This window comes from Siphateles boraxobius, unplaced genomic scaffold, assembly GCF_051911475.1.
Source record: "Siphateles boraxobius isolate OS27281-9 unplaced genomic scaffold, OSU_SipBor_1 66, whole genome shotgun sequence".
In the NCBI taxonomy this organism is placed as follows: Eukaryota; Metazoa; Chordata; class Actinopteri; order Cypriniformes; family Leuciscidae; genus Siphateles; species Siphateles boraxobius.
Window position 1 is genome coordinate 31,513,033 of NW_027509193.1, and position 18,894 is coordinate 31,531,926.

Sequence of the window (18,894 nt, forward strand, 5' to 3'; positions counted from 1 at the left end):
GTATAGTAGTTTCTGAATGTAGCTAAAGATGAGTTTAATGTGTAAGATTAATTATTTCCATTACACGAGAGTAGATGTTAAAACTTCATGGTGATTTGTACTCGGCTTTCGCCAAGATAAGCACCAACTAAGACGTAGCTTTACAGTAACCTATGCTTCTCCATCCATTTACGCTTCTTTCCATCTGGTGACGTGAATCTCCTTCTGTCTGGTGTTAATAGTGTATTTGCGCGTCAGCACACACAACGGCGGCAACCACAGTGCGGTCCCCCCATAACAACCCTCTGGATTGAGCGGAGTAGGGAACATCTCTAGGGTCTTCAAGTGGGCACCTTCCGTCCTCAGTGTTTCGTCGACTAGCCCACGACACCTCAAGAGGGCTCGACAGTGACTCTGGCGTCCCAGAGTCACCCCCCTCCGTCCCCCACTCAACTCAGCCCAGCTTACTGACCTCTACTTCCCTCTTGCTGCTGAGACCTAACCACAATCTCACAATCTCTCCGCAACCCAACCATACGCGCCAACCCGTTTGACTAAGGCTGTCGAGCCCCACTGGTGCGTTAATATGCAGTTTCAGTGGCAACGGTTCCGTATGGCATACCACCTACCGCAAAACACAATATCTGCCCAACCACCCGTCATTCACGCAATATACACAGGAACGTAATGACTGTAAATACTATACAACCTCTACAAATAAACCAACAGTGCTGCTGAGACCTAACCACAATCTCACAATCTCTCCGCAACCCAACCATACGCGCCAACCCGTTTGAGTAAGGCTGTCGAGCCCCACTGGTGCGTTAATATGCAGTTTCAGTGGCAACGGTTCCGTATGGCATACCACCTACCGCAAAACACAATATCTGCCCAACATCCCGTCATTCACGCAATATACACAGGAACGTAATGACTGTAAATACTATACAACCTATACAAATAAACCAACACCCTTCAAGTTTTCAAGAATTCTACGAAACCGTAGCATGGCGGCCTGTACTCAGCCAGCTAGAATCTTTCCGTCTCAACCACAGCCAGTTGCTGCTCCTTTCTGCTGCTTCAGATAAGTTCTTTACTGTGCGACGCAACTCTTGACCACTGAATCCGACGTCTCTGAGGAACGGGGTTGTAGAGTGTGCCACAAAACCTCGACAACCCACTTCCACTGGATAAACCTGGACTCTCCATCCTCGCGGTTCTGCTTCAGTGGCCAGATGAGCATACCGCAATTTCTTCCTCTCATATGCCTCATCTACCGCATCCTCCCATGGCACTGTTAACTCTATCAGTTGAACAATGCGTGCTGATCCAGACCACAAAACAATATCTGGTCGTAGGTTAGTGGTGGCAATCTCAGGTGGAAAAATAAGCCGTTGATCAAGATCAGCCAGCATCTTCCAGTCCCTAGCAGCTTCCAGTTGTCCTGGGCGAGAATTGGTGTTAGCACCTTTTCTTGGTGGTTGCTCGCCTGGGCGGAGGAATATTGTCTTCTGCGTGTAATGTTTTGCTAGAACAGACGGCAACTTATTGGTCATACTACGCTTGCCTTCCAATGCTAAAGCCAAACATCGCTTGGTCATAATATATACTTGGTCATGGCGCCAAGTAAACCGACCTTGGCTAAGAGCCACCTTACATCCTGTCAAAATGTGCCTTAATGTGGCAGGTGATGAACACAAAGGACAAGAGGGATCCTCTCCTACCCAGAGGTTTAGGTTCTGCGGTGATTGGAGAACATCATATGTTGACCTAATAAGGAAACTGATCCTACTCTCTTCCATTGACCAAAGGTCTTGCCAGCCCATTTTTCGTTGTTCCACACTCTCCCATCTCATCCACTCTCCCTGCTTGGCCTGGGAAATGGCCTTTATACATCTCATCCTCTCCTCCTGCTTTCGCACCTCGTTGACTACCAGCTTCCTCCTTTGAGCTGGGCCTGCCTTGTGCCATTTAGGAGGAGCTAAACTGAGCCCAAAACCCCCTCTTCCATGCTGTACCTGTCCCACGATATCCCCAATTTGAAGGTCAGCCTTTGCCTCTACTACAGATTTCTTTGCTGACCACTTTCTACCAGTTTTTACCACAGGGGCTGCCTCCCTTACACATTTGTCGCGTGACTCTGCTAAAGTAATTTCCAATCTGACCTTGGCACACTTAAACTCCTCGGTTAAAGCAGAGACTGGCAGCTGCAATACTCCTTTACAATAAAGTCCCACTCTGCTGAGGCAGCGTGGAACTCCCAACCATTTCCTGATGTATGAACTTATTAACGCTTCCAGCTTATCCACTGTTGTCAAAGAAACCTCGTACACAGTCAGTGGCCACAGCAACCTTGGCAGTAGACCAAACTGAAAGCACCAGAGTTTTAGTTTGCCCGGTAGAGCACAGCTGTTTATGCTCTTCAACCCTTCCACTACTTGTCGTCTAACTTCTCCCACTCGAACTGTGTCCTTTAGATCCCCATCGTACCATCTCCCTAGACTCTTCACTGGCTTCTGAGAAACTGTTGGTATTGCCTCACCATTAATGAAGAATATTTTATCTACTATCTTGCCTTTAACTATTGAGATGCTCCTTGATTTAGAGGGCTTAAATTGCATTCGTGCCCATTCAATATTATCTGTTAACTTCCCCAATAACCGATTAGTGCAGGCTACCGTTGTAGTCATGGTTGTCATGTCATCCATGTATGCTCTGATTGGTGGTAGTCGCATCCCAGAAGCCAAGCGCTCTCCTCCTACTACCCATTTTGATGCCCTAATGATTACTTCCATTGCCATGGTAAAAGCCAGTGGAGAAATGGTGCATCCTGCCATTATTCCAACCTCTAAGCATTGCCATGTAGTGCTGAATTCTGGAGTTGAGAAACTAAATTGCAAATCTCCAAAATAGGCTTTCACTAAATTTGTTATCGACATCGGTACCCTGAAAAAATCAAATGATGCCCAAAGAAGCTCATGTGGCACTGAACTATATGCATTAGCCAAATCCAGGAATGTCACGTGGAGCTCCTTCCTCTCCTTTTTAGCTAATATGAGTAATGGCAATATTGATGCTTAGCAAGCACCAATTAAATTTCTTATGTGTTATGTGTTAAGTCTCGTTCTGCATTAAGAATGAATAAAACAAATCTAAATGTAACCCCCCCGTGAGGCTATGGCAGTGCGAACTACGCCACCCCTTGGACAAGACTGATAAGAGTAAGGAGACTCTATATCGTAACAAAAAGCACACGCAGGCTTGGTTTAACAAAGTAAAAAGATAAAATCTTTATTTTGTTTCAGTTAAAAATGAGTCGCTTTTTTTTTATCAATAAATAACACAAAAATACATTTAACATTGGGAAAAGATATAGGAGGGTGGGCCACTGGATTACAAGCTTAACTAGGCCTAGGTTTCAATACCACAAGTGAGCCAAGGCACACCACTTAGAATAGAACAAACACTACAACTCAGGCCACACAACCACGCAAGTATGCCCTTTGAGCCATTTCCAAAAGATGCACACGTCACAGCATTATACTGCACACATAGGTTCCCAAATGGGTGAAACACTCTAAGGAAACTAGGCTAGAGCCCGGTGAGCTAGTCTATCCTATAGACCCAATCCACACCGAGACTATTACAATTGGGAGGGGGACGAAACAAAACAACAATAAAAAAAAGAAGGAATCGGTAGTCGGTGGTCACAATCAGTTCACTAACACAATTCTCTTACGACCCACCGGTTAGCGGGAAAAGGAAAAAAGAAAAAGAAAAACAGAAACATCACAAAAACAGCGTCTAAAGAAAAGAGAAAAAAACAGCACCTGCACATTCATACACATCAGGGCCGTACTGGGACTGAAATTCAGCCCGGGAATTTAAGATGGAGAGGCCTTTTACGCGAGAGCCCTTGGTGCACGAGCAGAAGGATTTTTTGCAGTTATTTTAATTCTAATAGTGTTTTTATGGTATAAAAAGAATCAGATTACGCTGAAAACCTTCAAGAAACTTTAGGATGACACCTGCCTCCTCAGGTTGTATAAGCAAGCACTGAACACAACCAGGTCAGCAAAACCTAATCTCGAACACATAAGTCACAGTATACTGCTAACTACCAGCATGTCATGTGCACAGTCAGTTGGAGTGATAAAATAGTTACAAATACTCATATACTCAAAGACTACAATGCAGTCCCATAAAATAGAGATTTGTGCGTGTGTGTCCTTCCTTTCTCAGCTTGGCTCCCTGGCTTAGCTTCCCCTTTGATGGACCCTGCCTCTGCTTACTGATTGTGCAGCTACATATGCATGAGAAGAAGATCAGTTATAAACATTTTCTAATTCAATCTGTGCTTCAGTCAGGTTATTATCTAGTATGTGGAACTTTTGGCATTTTATCCTATATGTAAATTATTATATTATTATAACCTTTATTTTACCAGGAAAGAAGCACATTGAGATTAAGAATCTCTTTTACAAGAGCGTCCTGGCCAAAACTGACAGACACAGCACGTTTGAGTGTAACAAATAACATCCAACAATACATACACATATACACACACAAGCAACTCTAATACAATTTCAATATTAAATACATAACTAGCTAAAACATCTACAGACCGATGTTTCATTCTCCAAATCATTTAAAACTATTTGAAAAGTGTCCAACGAGACCAGATTCCTCAGTTTCAATGTACTTTGCAAACAATTCAAGGCAGGGGGAGCAGCAAATTTAAATGCCTTTTTTCCAAATTCGGTCCATACCACTGGAACAGACAGTAAAAATAATTCCTGTGACCGGAGGCTATAGCTAGAAGGATTCTTTTTACAGATGTATGTACAAAGATATGAAGGAAGTAAACCCAGGATAGATTTATAAATAAAAACATGCCAATGTTTTTGTCTTCGGATGGACAACGCAGACCAGCCGACCCGAGCATACAACACACAATGATGAGTGAGAGTTAAGATTTGTTATAAACCTCAGTGCACCGTGATAAACAGTGTCTAAAGCATGTAAACATTGTGTAGAGGCATGCATATATATCACATCACCATAGTCCAGTACCAACATAAAAGTCGCTGCAACAAGCCTCTTTTTTGGCTCAAAGGAAAGAACTTAGTACTACGTCAAAGGAAAGAACGACGCAGTAATAGGCAGAAGATTATTATGAGGGATTGATTTGGATTTAGAAAACATGCATTTTGTTTTATCCACATTTAAAACCAGTTTTAATTCAATTAAGTTATGCTGAACAATATCAAATGCAGACTGTAATTGAGAAAGAGCTAGATTTGGTGTGGATGCTGAACTATATATAACTGTATCATCAGCATAATAATGAAACTTTACATTTTGAACATTACAATCAATATTATTTATATATATAGTAAATAGGAGTGGTCCTAGGGCTGACCCCTGTGGCACACCTTTACATTTACATGTATTCATTTAGCTGACGCTTTTATCCAAAGCGACTTACAATTGCTATATTTCAGAGGTTGCACGCCTCTGGAGCAACTAGGGGTTAAGTGTCTTGCTCAGGGACATATTGGTGTCTCACAGTGGATTCGAACCCGGGTCTCTCACACCAAAGGCATGTGTCTTATCCACTGCGCCATCACCACCCCTATAAGTGCCACCACTCCTTTAGTGACATTAGGTGAACCAGAGATAAAACCTTCTGCCTGTACACATTGAGTTCTGTTTGAAAGATCTGTTCGTAAGTTTAGTTAATCCAATACTAGATAATCGTTGTATCAGTAAAGTATGATCAACAGTATCAAATGCTTTAGATAGATCGATGAATAAGGCTGCACAGTATTTCTTGTTTTCTACAGATTCAATAAAATCATTTAGTACCTTTAAGGCTGCCGTAGTTGTGCTATGTTGTTTTCTAAAACTAGATTGAAAATCAGACAGGGTATTATTAACAGACAGAAATTTTTTTAATTGATTGCTGACAAATGTTTCAAGATATGTTTAAATATCTGATTGATTTATTTGCCTAATATGATTGCCTACCCAGCCCTACACACTGCCCCCACCTGTCTGTTTCCTGCTCTTCATCTCTCCTCCTCCTGCTGTTGCTCCTCCTGCTGCTGCTCCTGCTACTTCTTGGAAATGCTCATTCTGCTGAGCAAATTTGATGTCTCTCTGCAAAAACATGTAAATGAATGTGTGCAAAAAAGACCACACTTTCCGATTACTTTTATCACTTCTATGACATGGTCCATGACTTGGCGTTTCTTTCTGACTTGGTCACGGTGAAGAGACACTTGTTTTCCACTTAGTAAACTTGCTATGTCTGCTTGACTGTCCTTGCTTCTGCACTGTCTCTGTGAACTTGGCTTCTTTCCTGCTCTTCTATTCTCTGGTGTACATGCTTCCAGGCTGTCATTCCCCCCTTAATGAATGCATTTTCATTTGCAGATTGCTTTGCATATGCCAAACATACTGTGCAGTACAGTGAGTTTTATTTTTTACAGTATGTGAGCCACTTTCTCATAATACCATCTTTGGTGTGATAGATACTCTTGCCTTTTCTGGGGGGTTGTTGAGGGTGGTAAGAAAAAAAAAGATCTCCCTGCCTCTGACTTTACTGGTTGTACTGCATGAGAAGAACGTCATTATATCTTTTTCTATCTATGTATAATATGATTGCCTACCCAGCCCTGGACACTGCCCCTGTACCTGTCACTGTTTTTATACTGGTTCCATTCTTCCTCCTGCTCCTCCTCCTTCTCTCCCTCATCATCAATATGACTGCAGGGGTCATCCTCAACCTGTCCCTCTCCATCACTGACCTGAACAGCTAATATACATACAGAGATTCCTTGCTTATAGAAGGATGTTATCTGTGTGTGATGACACACTGCAAACTGCTCTTTATAATATATAATATATCTCTAAATATGTAAGGGATACATGGCTATAACATGATAACAGCACATTTTTATTACATGACTAATAAATCAATAATTTGACACAATTATACATACAGCTAATATATGTATGTACAATTATACATAACTCTAATATACATACAGAGATTCCTTGCTTATAGAAGGATGTTGTCTGTGTGATGACACACTGCAAACTGCAAACTGCTGTTTATAATGTATCTCTAAAATGTAAGGGATACATGGCTATAACATGATAACAGGACATTTTTATTACATGGCTATCTACCAAATAAATCAATAATTTGACACACAGTATTGATTTAAAAATGAGTTTATTGTTTTAAAAACTATTGTATTGCTTCCGCTAAAGAAAATAGTTCTGTCTCTACGGTTAGAATCCTGCGTGTCCATGGCAACGCGCGGCCTGTTATCAAGCAATAACAGACCGCATTCGTGGCACGAAACTAATACAATCGTTTTTATAGCAAATACAACCGCCTCGCTCTACATTATCCCTTATATAATATATATTCCTATATTTAAATGCAAATATAAATAATTTCAGTGTATAATAAACGCATCACTAATTGTGCACCTGTGTTGCTGCTGGGTCCTCCTTCCTCATCTGTAACGTTACCTCCTGCCACAGCACCCTTTTCACGGAAAAGGTCTGTTAATTTGGCGCATTTAGCTGCCTCTTGTGCCAACATTTTTTTCTTTTTCATTCTTATTTTTTCGGCCCCACCCATTTTTTTCTCTTCTTTCCTTCTTTTCACCATTTTTAAACGTCCGTCTCTGTTGCAACTTGCATTCATACAAATCCAAACTCCTTTTTTCGGCGCCTTAAGTTTGAGCCAATCGGATGTCAGGAAAAACGAGGATCAGTCCAAGTTAGGGCCGCTCGTATCCCCCCTCAAGATTGAAGCATTGGTTTGGCCCAGTCTGAAACACACACACACACAGAGTTCCGCTGCAGCTGAGCGGCCGCCGGTCACTTATCATAAAACGTATCATAAAAAAAAAAAAAATCATTGACCACCGGCCGGTTCGGCCCGAAATGGACCGGCCGTTCGGGATTGTTCCCGGTATTCCCGATTGCCAATCCGCCCCTGATACACATTCAAGAGAACAGCAGCTAACAATCGGATTGCTGCCACCTCTGTAAAAAAAACACAAGACCCAGTTGAGTGCTCCGATTGTGCCTAAAATTCATAATCACTCAGGCTACTAAACAAGCACACACCAGACCATAAATTCATAATCAGTCAGTCGATTTACACATCGCTACTAAACGCTAGTGACGTGTCCTCCCGTATCGAGGCTTCGAAGCGTGTGTCGAGTAATCCGGGATGATTTCTGTGAAGCGCGTATCGAGGCTTGTGTCGGTGACATATGTGGTGACGTTTGAAGCCTCGCGAGCCGCCTGTACCACGTGACTGCTTCAGGAAGTGGTTCGCGGTTTGATGGTCTATTTGAAATATAAGGGCCAGCAAAATGCAATGGATTCCCCCTCACATTTTGTGGACTTGGGACTTTGCGAGTTTGTTAGCAATCTATTCAAGCTTCTTTTTTTTGCGATGGAACCATGCGATGTCATTATAATCACACTGCACGTTTTACATTTATTGTCCACTTGATGGCACAATAGAGCAAATGAAGCACCATGAAGCTTCGGCACATGAGTGAACCAATTGGATGGAACGTTTCAATAGGCTTGTTTGAGATGCGCCTTGCCTCGCCTGAAATGTAGTCGAGAGTAGGCGGCTGCAGTGAGAGGAGGAGTTAAAAAAGCGCAGGCAAGCCGGTAAGTTCTTGCTTCTCACAGTGGATCTGACACCTGCGGGATCAATGATGGATATTGCGGGATTCACGCGGGTGCACAGTGTTGCTAATAAACTGGATGTAATTTAAGTTCTGTTGCTTTTATATGAAAATAAATATAATGAACAAGACTCCCAAAGTACTTATTATTTAATTCCATTCCAAATAAGTGTTTATCAATCATTTTTTCTTTAATACAGACATAGGCTATGTGTTTTTTGTTTTTATAATAAAATTACATTGCATAACCCATAGAGATCGCACTGTCCGAGAGTTTGGGAATATTCACACATAACATATACACACAAAACATGATATCCGAGTTTTAAAATCAAACATTTTCAAAGAGAACAATACATCACGGTTGTTTAAACCAATCAACATTAAGCTGTGTCGTCAGCAAGTCGTTTCCCATCATGCTTTTGATCAGCGCAGTCGGTGGAGAGCAACTGCACCCAACTGCAGAATCCGACACATGCGCCTTGCGCTCGCGAGAGCTTTTTGACACACGTCAGCATGACATCAGAGCAAGGCGGACTGCACTCGGACACATTTCTAACCGGCATGCATTACGCGCTGATCACCGGTGATCGGTTCTGCGCAGATTTTGCTCATCTCAAACAAGCCTAACGCTTTATGAAGCTTCATCTCGCCATCACTACTAAACGCACGTTTTACTTTTTATCAAACACATAATAATAATAGCCATAACATACCTGCCTGCAGTCTAGCAATTGGGTGAGTGACAGTGTTTCGGTGCTTCACAATTTCACCAGGGTCATGGAACGCTGGCAAACATAACCACGGAAGCGCACACACAAACAGTAGCGCCGCTGGCAATCACTCGGCAACACCTTAACTAGTGATATGACATTTGTTTACTTCTTCTTTGTTACGTTTAATGGCGGGTGGCAACCAGCATTATGGTGCATTACCGCCACCTACTATGTTGGAGTGTGGGCCAGAGCTTTCCTTCCCTTAAAGAAACAAATTAATAAAAATAATAATAGTAATAATAATAACAATATTTCCTGCCCCTAAATTCTATTTATCAATCCAGTTTCTCTCAAATACCAAAATAACTTCCCTACTTCAATATTAAATTTCTTTTTAAACTTAACTCTTCCTGTTCAAACTTTCTACATTCCTCCCTTAATACTTCTCGCTCTCGAGAGAATTTTTGACAGTGAAGAATTACATGCTCGACTGACTCCTCTATTTGGCAATGTTCACACACTCCTGAAGGGTGTTTATTTATTAAGTGCAAAGTTGTATTAAGCCTAGTATGTCCTACCCTTAGCCTTGTCAAGATGTTCTCCTCTTTATTGTTTCTTCTGGCTATCCTTCCTGTGCCCACATCTTGCTGTAATATATAGAGATGTCGCCCTGTGTTTCCTGTATCCCAACTGTTCTGCCACTCCTTCATGATGTTTCGTTTTGATTATTCCTTTAGCTTCAGACTTACAGAGTGGAACGCACAATACCTCCTCCAGCATCAGAGCCTGTTTTGCTAATGCATCCACATCTTCATTTCCCTTAATCCCTCTGTTTGCTGGAATCCACATAAATGTTACCTGCATATTCATATTTTTAATTCTGTACAATGTATATCTTGCCTGCTGTTAGATGTAAATGACTGCAGTGACATTAATGCAGAACATGAGTCTGTACATAAAATAACTTTTTTAATTTGTAATTGTTCCACCTTCTGTAATGCTATTACAATTGCCAACATCTCTACTGTATACACTGATAGATGATCTGAAGTCCTTCTTTTACCAGAAACTGATAAAATAAAGTTTGGAATGTTTGGAAATAATGTGCTTCATCTGAATTAACTGGTTATATTGAAGTGAAAACTATAATTTAATATGTCTGAAACCAGACATTGACCGGGTATGTAGAGCACATGCTTTGGTGTTCAACACTTCCATGGGCTCCAATCAGTGAAACCTAGTTTGAGTTCTTAAAGTGAAACACATTCTCACTTTATACAGGGAGCAGGATTGATTATGAGCCGCTCTCAGACAGCAGCAGAGGAGCTGGAGGAAAACACACTGTCAGTTCTGCTGCTCTAAATCACACTGGAGTTTATGTGTGCAGAGCAGAGAGAGATAAAACAGCTGTTTACACAACATACAGCAACACAAAACCACTCTGGGTCACTGGTGAGTTCACACTTAGTTTAAATGATTGATTCATCTTTAATAAAGACAATTTCCAAATTATAGCTGTAATTGTCTTTTCAGGTGTTTCTCCTCCAGTGTCTCTGATCATCAATCCCAGCAGAATTCAACACTTCCCATCTGTCTCTCTCTCTCTGAGCTGTGAGGACCAGAGTAACTCTGATGGATGGACAGTGAGAAGATACACAGACAGCGGGCGGCTGGAAGATTGTTCATCATTACACCGGGGATCACAAACAGGATCCACATGTACAATCAGATCCACCATCACATCAGGCACTGGAGTTTACTGGTGTCAGTCTGAATCTGGAGAGAACTATCATCCTGTTAATATCACTGTACACAGTGAGTCTGTGTTTATGTATTTATTAATTTCACTGTTAGTTTATACTCAATGCATGGTTGGTTTAACAAGAGCAGGAAGCAGCAGATACTAATGTAAGCAACCAGACAGAAAATCATAGTTATACACTAAAAACACTCAGAAACCAGTGAGCAGTGGAAAATATAAAGGTCTGTTTTTTTTTGTTTTTTTTTTGTATTATGTTACGATTTTGTTCATATATTGCATGTCTCCTGTGTTTCTGTAGTTGGTGTGATTCTTGAGAGTCCTGTTCATCCTGTGACTGAAGGAGATAATCTGACTCTACGCTGTTTATATAAATATATAAGCCCACCAAAACCCAGTGCTGATTTCTATAAAGATGGATCACTCATCCAGAACCAAACTACAGAGATGTTCATCCCTACTGTCTCAAAGTCACATGAGGATTTCTACTACTGCAAACACCCAGAGAGAGGAGAGTCTCCCAAGAGCTGGATCTCAGTCACAGGTGAGAGTCACTGAAACTGTGAGCTGATTTATTTCTTCATTTGCCCTCGTTCAGAAATAGCGCATGATAAAGTGTTTGTGTGTCTCTTTTTCAGGGTCTCATTCAGAAAATCAGATCTCTGTCCTCAAAATACTCAGTTCTGTACTGGCAGCTTCTCCATATCTAAAAGTGACAGTCGTGCTGATTTACAAATGCTGTTGAATGAGAGGAAAAACACCTGAGTGATTTATTAGAAGACATTGTAATTAATGTAAAAAATAATATTTTGTTGACCAACCTTAGTCATTACATATGGACAAACATTTAAATGCATTTATATGTTTTTCATACACTTTCCCTTTCCGCTCTTTGCTCACTGGGGTTTATTAGGTTCTTGCATGTTTATAGCTGCTTTGAAGAATTATGAATTGTGAAAATTGCTATACAAATCATTTGAATTGAATTTTTCACTCTTTCTCTGTATCTTTATCTTTACAAATGTACATATTTCTTAAATGACACAGATGTTGTTTGTCTTTTTTCCAGTCAAATTCTATTGTTAAAACATTATTGTAGTTCATAAAAGCAATAAACAGAGAAGTTTCCTTGTTGTTGTCACGGTTTCCCCTGGTCCTGTCCCGCACTACACTTCCCAGCATTCCCCTGTATCCTCACCTGCAGGCACTATCCCTGATTGTTATCACCTGCACCTCGTCTCCTCATGGTCTCCTCATTATGCATGCTGCATAAAAGCCTCAGTCACCCTACACTCCTTGTCCGATCTCGTCAATTCTGGTCCCTGGTTCCCGAGTAATCTTCAAGAGACATTTCTGGTATTTTCGGTATTCCTAAGTATCTTCTGAGCATTTGTTTTACCTTTTATTTTGGAGTCTGCATACAGTGTATAAATAAAGCCTAAGTTAATTTTACCTGTTCCTGAGCATTCTGTGACAGAAGATCGGACCACACACAATGCAGGACTCCATCCATGCCGCTCTACTGGATTTCCTCCACGCCCTTCGAAGTCTACCCCACTCCGTTCATCCTCCGTCTCCGCCCTGCCGATCCGGCGTTTCTGTTTGGATCCACCAAACCCACTCCCCACACCTGCCCTACCGAAGAACCCTTTCGCTTCAGTTCCTCCGAGTCAACTCCCCTCACCAGCCCAGCCGAACCAGCGCATCTCATCTGGCCAGCCGAAGCAGTGCACCACCAAGACCACCCACACCGCGTGGGTCGACAACAAGAGCCCACCTCAGACAACGTGAGAGACTCCACCGCAACGTTTGAGCCAGCGCCCACAGGGGCTACCGAGCTGAACATCGCGATGGAGCCTGAGCATCGTACGTCTGACCCAGTGTGCAAGCCGGCTGCACCATCCATTGCCGAAGGAGTTCTAGTGGAATTCGAGGGCATGGAATTGTTCCTCACCCATCCTCCCGCCACTGAGAGTGAGTTTTTGGTTCCAGCACAGGGAAACTTTCAGTGTTTTCGAGAGTATGACTTATTTGCACCATGTTCTTCTGAATCTGTCTGTCATGTCCTGGATTCTCTGTTCTCGCCCAGCCTCCCTCTCCCACCACCTCTCCAAAATACTGTTATATGTTTGGATGATGTTTGTCTGGGGCTTCAAGCTCCTTCCCAGTTCCCAACCATTTTTGCTGCCCAATCTTCGCCTCCCCCCATCAGTCTCTCTGTTCCACCTCTGCCTCCTCTCAGTGGTGTGGTTTCACTGCTGGACTGCTGGGGGTCATCTCACCCTGAGCGTGAGGACCCCGTGGCTTCGCCTCCAGCTTCTGTACACTCCACTCCACTTCGACCCGTCTCCCTGACTCCCACGCCTATGCTCCATCCACCCTCGATGTCTGCAGTGACCATCGGACATTCGGCTTAACCGGGCTCCCTCTGTACTTCGGCTCCACCTGGGTCGGACATCGCACAACCTTCGCTGCGGACTTGCGGGTTGTTCAGTGCTCTCCGGCCCTCCACCCCTTCGGCTGCGGTTTGTTCCGCCTTCCCTCAGGCTCCACCTCTGCCCTCGGTCACTCCTGCTCAACCTCAGCCCTCCGGATCCCTGCTTCCACCTCGGGGGGATGTCGCTGTGGCTCTGTCGTGGTCTCCGAGGTCTTCTGTGTCCTGTCACTCCTTTGGCTCCCCAGCGGCACGGTGGGCTCCGCCTTCCACGTTGTCATCGCTCCCTGTCATCGCCATGAGACCTGCCGGCTGTCTTTCCCCATGGCTCCTCCCTCCAGCTATGCCACCGTGGAGCACAGTTCGGTTTAGGCGCGAGGTCACGCCTTCAGGGAGGGGGTTGTAATGTCACGGTTTCCCCTGGTCCTGTCCCACACTACACTTCCCAGCATTCCCCTGTATCCTCACCTGCAGGCACTATCCCTGATTGTTATCACCTGCACCTCGTCTCCTCATGGTCTCCTCATTATGCATGCTGCATAAAAGCCTCAGTCACCCTACACTCCTTGTCCGATCTCGTCAATTCTGGTCCCTGGTTCCCGAGTAATCTTCAAGAGACATTTCTGGTATTTTCGGTATTCCTAAGTATCTTCTGAGCATTTGTTTTACCTTTTATTTTGGAGTCTGCATACAGTGTATAAATAAAGCCTAAGTTAAATTTACCTGTTCCTGAGCATTCTGTGACAGTTATATTGCAGAAATGCTCAGAAGGTTTTTCAAATTGTAGCAAACAGAGAAAACAATAGACACACTTAACAGTTTTAAGGCTTCTTTCTTTACGTGAGCACCGTCTCACAGACCTGCAAATTCCAAACTTCGGGAACTTTTCCCTCAGTTCCCACTGCACGGAAGAACACCCCACCCTTTATGTTACATCATAGTACCAGTAATGCTGATGCAATTTTTTTAATTCTATAGTATAGGCTTCTTCCTCTTTCACCCTCCGTCTCTCAGCTAAATATTGAGTCATTTCTGAGGTAGCCTACATACTACTTTTTTTCTGAAAATTATAATCAGTGTCCTCAGATTTGTTACTTTTTTTACTGACTCTGCCACTGTTCAATTTACAGTGCAAAACACAGCAAGTCAGCTACCAGAATAGACTGTAGACTGATTGAACAATTCATGTTGTAAATCAAGTCAGTTGATTCAAGTAAAGTAAATTCATCCAAAAAAAAATGTCTAAAATTTTTTATAAAAATCTGAAAATGTACTTCCCCTCCAGAATGGCCTTCCTTCTCTGTTGACATCAATTTGATGGCATAGAAAAACATCTCGGGTTACGACTGTAACTCTGGTTCCCCGAAGAGGGAACGAGACGCTGCTTGGAGACGGTGTGGGAACGCCTCTGCGTGATTGCGTCATGAAGCACATATCAGTCAGTCCAATGGCAGGACGGAACGTCATGTGACGTCATCGACCAGGAAACTATAAAGCATAACTGGGAAGAAACAGTCACTAGCATCTGATAGGCTGAAACAAGTCACTCACAGGCATGCAGGGAGTATGGCAGGGTCACGCGGCGTCTCGTTCCCTCTTCAGGGGTTACAGTTGTAACCCAAGACTTTCCCTTTCAAGGGAACACGAGCTGTGTCGAGATGCTGTGGGAACATTATACCACGAAGCCATAGTAACATGTGCATGTCCGTGTAAATTCTCTGCGCACACTAAGACAAAAGCACCTGCGCCTCTGGAGTGGAGCCGAGGTCAAGGTCATAAACCTCACTAATGTGTGCGGCCAGGCAATATCCCACCACATCACAAACATGTTGAAGGGAAACTCCTGACTATAATGTTTTAGAAGCAGCCATACTCCTAGTCTCTTGGTCTGACTCTGATGCCTCACAGTGCCACAATGGAAACGTTACAAGAGGGTGTCTCTCCAGGGATAAACACACAGTAAGGCCGCCATGTACAACTTTAGTGTGGAGGGGGATAGACCTGTGGAGAAACACTCCTGCAGGAACTCCAGCACTGCACCCACTGGGCAGATAACTGGGTCCGGCTGTTGCTCTTGTAAGAAAGAAAGATGTGGATGTCGAAGATCTTAAAAATGAAGTTTAATACAGCATAGCAGTAGCAAGGGACACAAAACACCTTGGGTTCATCGGCGTCAGACTGAACCCAGAACATTCAAATCTTAAACCTTTTATCCTGTTACTGTTTACCACTCTTAATGTAAATGAATTTGCTCTTGTTGTAACAGCTGTGTTCTGAACTTCTGCACGTTAAGAATAACAAATTCGTCTTCTCTCTCAGCATGGAGCTGAAGCTCTGTCTTAAATGTAAATTGAGGATAACAACAAAAGTGGTCCCTCTGTGCCCACATCTTTGATATTCTCTCAAATAACTTTAAGGTGATAACATCTATTTGAAGTCCCTATAATCAAGATGGTTCTCGAATACCCGCTGCCGCTCCCACACTATAGGTGATAACCGTGACTCTGTGATACTATTTATATATTACTGAGATTGGAAGGAATTGTTTTCTATGATAAATAAGCTCTTTTAAGTGAAGGAACATTTCAATATATATATTGGAGTGGAAGTTGGATCGGAGTAGACTATAATTACTTATACTCTCCAAACCAGGAAGTAGAGCTGGGCAATCCCCCCCCCCCCCCCCCCCCCCCCCCCAAAAAAAAACTTGATTTACGATTCGATTTGATCCCCTGGATCTCTGGAGTGGAGGATGGTCTCAACAACCTCGGTCGAAAACCGTTGTGTACAATTTTTTCAGGATTCTTTGATTAATAGAAAGTTCAAAGGAACAGCATTTATATGAAATAGAAATTCACTTTATTCTCTACCGTTCAAAAGTTTGGGCTCAGTAAGAGTTTAGTTTTTTGTTGCAGTTGTTATATTTTTTAAAGAAATTAATACTTTTATGCAACGAGGATGCCTTATATTGAACAGAAGTAACAGCAAAGAAGAAATTTTGTAATGTTAAAAAATCTTTCTATTTCAGACAAATGTTCTTTTGAACTTTCAGTTCATCAAAGAATCCTGATTTTTTTTTTTACATAACTGTTTTCAACATTGATAATAATCAAAAATTTTTCTTGAGCAGCAAAACTTATTAGAATGATTTCTGAAGTTGATGTAATGATGCTGAAAATTTTGATCACAGGAATACATTGCATTTTAAAATATATTTAAATAGAAAACATTTATTTTAAATTGCAAAAATAAACAGTTTTTGCTTTATTTTGGATCAAATGAATGCAGCCTTGGTGAGCAGAAGAGACTTAAAAAAAAGAAGAAAGAAAAACATAAAAATCGAAAACTTTTGAACGGTAGTGTATGTCTAAAGTTTTTAAGTTTTTAAGTTTTTAAGTCTTTGTGTAAAGAAAATATATAGTCAGATTACTTTTAACTTAAACTTGATTCTGTGAATAGGCAGGACAGCGGCAAAAGACATGGCCACTGATATGGCATCAGCAGCCGTGGTGACGCGCTCGGATTGCTTCATATGAGGCCGCTTCAACACTGGCTCCATGGTCGAGTCCCGAGATGGGCGTGGCAGCGCGGCTCGTGCCGGGTTACTTTGTGTTTTATGTAGAAACATTGTGTATAAGGTCTCAAAAGATATAATATATCTATAAAAGGCAAGTTCTAATATTTAACATGTGTAAAATGCAGGTACTGAGGTTGTTAAGAATTCAATCATTACCTTAGAATGAACTACGAGGTAGGCCTACACCCTGCCTCCTCCTCCTGGTACTCAAGATTGAATATGTACTGTGAACAGTATGGCAAGGCCAGACAGAAAGCCCTTCCAGTGCCCACTTGTCAAAGTGTCTCCTAAAACAATACCACATGTGACAATAGTTATTTTTAACTTTACCATTTTAATTTTTTAGCTTTATAAATTTAAACGATACTTTGCATGAATGAACATTTTCTTTTAAATAAAGTTAACAAAAGGCATTACAAACATATTAAGCAAATTACACACAGAGAGTATAGCTAAAAACATATTCGTACTGAAATGTAAGCCAGTTCGGGATATTTACACCGGCATATTAAACGTGTGACAAAACTGGTATTAGAGCACCATTCATAATTTATATGAGACATCCTCCGTGCGGCTGACCGCGGCGTGAGGCTTTAGCAACACCTTTTTAATTTTGGCACCCATGTTAACAGATGACTGAGTGTGCAAATTTAATTTACACCATAAAAAAATTTGTATGAATACCAACTGTTGTTATTAAAGCATGCAATTCTTAACATAGGAAGGCATAGATTTTCTGCCCATAGCAATGTAGCGCCGGGGAATGTGTTAACGGGGTGGTAAAACACGATTTCACTGTTCTAACTTTAGCTAGTGTGAAATGTTGCTGTTTGAGCATAAACAACATCTGCAAAGTTGCAATGCTCAAAGTTCAAAGCAAAGGGAGATATTTGCTTTAAAAAAAAAAGGACTAAAACAAACGGCTGGTAGGGACTACACGACATTCCTCCCGGGTTAGTGACATCAGCAACCCTAAAATGTACATAAACCCGGCCCCTGGGACACGCAGTCCATGTTGAGAAGAGGAAAAGTTGTATAAGAGTACATTTGTGAGCTCAAACTTTAGCATCCTTCTCATACAATAAAAAGTCACTGTATCCATCTCACAACAGTTCCTATACGAGCGATTTATAGATTATCATGACAGAATATGCTAATTGAAGATAGTTAACTCCACATCAGCAGCATAAATTCATCAACTAACCATTCAGAGACGTCCTGTTGCATTCTACATGTTGTCACTTCTTGAGTCTCTCCATCGTTGTCTGACTCTGTTTTAACACTAAAGGCAGAACAGTTTCTGTCATTTTAGTGTGTCTGCGTGAGGTAATCGCAGCTGCTAATACACACGAGCTCTTGAAACCCCGCCCTCTGAGGCAGCTCATTTGCATTTAAAGGGCCAGGCACAAAACGGTGCGTTTTTGCTAACCCTCAAAAAGTGACAACATTAACATGCTATATAAAAATATCCGTGGGGTATTTTATGCTAAAACTTCAAACACACACTCTAAGGACATCAGAGATTTATTTTACATCTTTTGAAAAGGGCATTTTACCACCCCTTTAAATTCTACCTGCTGCTGAAGCCTCTGTGCCCCACGGTCGGAGGATGCCTGATCCGGGGTTACCAATATGAAACGCGAATATAATAAATTTGAAAAATAATAAACTGAAATAATAAGTCACTTACCACAGTT